The sequence below is a fragment of the Vanessa cardui genome, chromosome 7 (assembly GCF_905220365.1).
Source record: "Vanessa cardui chromosome 7, ilVanCard2.1, whole genome shotgun sequence".
Taxonomy (NCBI): domain Eukaryota; kingdom Metazoa; phylum Arthropoda; class Insecta; order Lepidoptera; family Nymphalidae; genus Vanessa; species Vanessa cardui.
This window is the reverse complement of record NC_061129.1, coordinates 11,559,626-11,560,850: the sequence shown is the minus strand read 5'-3', so window position 1 is coordinate 11,560,850 and position 1,225 is coordinate 11,559,626.

The following is a 1,225-nucleotide window of genomic DNA, read 5'->3' as shown; positions in this document are numbered from 1 at the left end:
ACAAAAAAAAAAACTATGGAAATAACCGTGTACTGAAGCGAAATGGATATTTTTATTTTATTATTATGGCGATATGATGTGAAGTGAAATCGAATCGTAGTATTGTAGAGTTACGTCTCTTTTGTACTAATTGCACTAATGTTTCATAAAGTGCTTTTGTAAATAATTATACTTTCAGTGTAATATTGTAGATGACACCAGTGTCCCGTATAACGTTATATGGTTATATATTTTGTGTAATAAAATAATAATAATAATTTATAATAAATGTTTTATTTTGGCAATTAGACCAATGCCGTTGTTAATTTTTTTCATTCGTCAATGCATATATAAGTGACAGGTGATAGTAGGTCCATGATTAAAGAGGTCTAAAAAATAATAACAATAAGTGAAAAGAGGTCGATTATGAATTAATTCTCTAAACGTGCGGACAATTTCTGAGAGTTTAAAGGACTAATAAAGGAAGGAAGAAAACATCGATTTTAATCATCAGCACTTGGTGACTCGCATGTAAATAATAATCGTCTAAAATAATTGAATCGTATCATATTATGTAAAAGAACTTGTTGTGAATAGGTTAGTTTTAAAATTAATTATATCATAACAATTTATTAAAAAAAAAAATCAAATTAATTACGCTTATAATTTTTTTTAGCATCTACCTATTTAATTTACTACTACTACCTTACCTTTCCTTATGATGAGCCGAAGTCGGCTAGACTAGATTCAGGTTAAACAATGTTACATGGCCAGATGCTATATTTTATACTATTTCGAACTATTCGGAAGTTATGGTCGAATTGTTCTGTTAAACATTGTCCAATTTACAAGTTGTCCTCAATATTATATTAAAAAGTCTTAAGTGTGAATATGTGTGGTTATGATTTTAATGTCAAAGATGATAATACATATTTTAACTTTAAAAAATTGATAATTTGCGATCGTCACTGTTCGGGTCAAGCAGAGCAGGCATCATATGGCGGACCCTTCCAACCTAGCCGTGGACTCCTGTAACATAAGTCCAACTTTAATGTTGTTCACTTTCAACTTGATTCTGTATATCAATAACTTGTTGCGTAGAGATGTTGGATCGCGCTGCATCTTTTGCAGTATGTTTCACGAGGAATGTGCCGAGGAATTATTTGGATTAATCCTGGCTGCGGAGTTTCATCTTCGTAGATTGCGTCATGACGAAAATCTTCACATCTTCATTTTTAAGGAAGTT